This window comes from Castanea sativa, chromosome 1 (genome assembly GCF_040712315.1).
Source record: "Castanea sativa cultivar Marrone di Chiusa Pesio chromosome 1, ASM4071231v1".
Taxonomy (NCBI): domain Eukaryota; kingdom Viridiplantae; phylum Streptophyta; class Magnoliopsida; order Fagales; family Fagaceae; genus Castanea; species Castanea sativa.
In genome coordinates, this window is record NC_134013.1 from 49,542,404 (window position 1) to 49,543,522 (window position 1,119).

Here is a 1,119-nt window from a genome sequence, read left to right on the forward strand (position 1 = left end):
ATCAGTTCACAGCCAGGAGAAAAGATTGTAGGATTATTAAATCTTTGGTTACTTCAGATAGGAGCTGGAAGACGGAGTTCTTCTTCGTCTCCGATTTTTGGGCAGGACGCCCTATTGAGTTGAGCAGGGATTCGTTTCCCCCCTATACATAAGACATAGGAAACCTTCGTCCTGAAGGTATGCTTACCACTACCGTAACATTACCTTTATTATACATCTTTCTATGTTAAACTCCTCGTCTTTATCGCAGGTGTTAGAAGGCCCTCGTTGAACAAGTTCTATCTAGGACGCGTTCAGAAGGCTCGTCTTCACCCAGAAAGGGACTTCCATTCTTTGGTCACCCTGCAGCGTCTTGCGACTTGGGGACTTGGCCCAAAGCCCTCTTTGGAAGCTTTAGCCCACGAAATCACAGTTCGTCGACGTGAGTTCTCGTCTTGAATTTCTTTTTTTTTATTATTTTCTTATTTTTGTCGTCTTATACAGAATTGTTGACTTATTCACCCATACCTATTATTATTATTATTATTATTTATTTTAGGGATGGCTACTATGAAGGAAAACAAGGGCAAGGGAGTCGCGGACGAGCGTGCTAAGCAAGACTCCGAGACAAGGGCTCGTCCTGCTGCTGGTGATAAGAGAAGCCTGTCAAAGGCTATCAACCTTGAAAACCTCCCCAGCCGGAGAGCCAAGCACAAAAGGTCTTCCAAGCCTGGGGTCGTCTCTCCCGCTGTCCCTGTTCTTCCTCCTCAATCGCCGTCCGTCCAGATCTTCGATGTGGAGTCGTCTGAGCCTGTTCACCTTTCTCCGTCCAAAACCAGTGTTCCTACCTCGTCCCAGCCTCCCGTTGACGTTGTGCCTAACCTTCTTGAGAGTGAGGGCTTGGCTTGGGAGAGGTTTCAACAAGCAGTGTCTGACGAGGACATGACTGTATGTTATAACATGTCCTTGAAAGATTTTGAACACTCAGGTGTCCACAATCTTTTCAAGGTAAGTGATATGAATTTATTCTCGTCACTAGTTTTGCTTTTATGCTTGTTGACTTTGCTTAATACGAAAACTCTTATTTGCTTATGTAGGCCATGTCCAAGTTTATAGTTGCGTCCAGGCAGGCTACTGAGC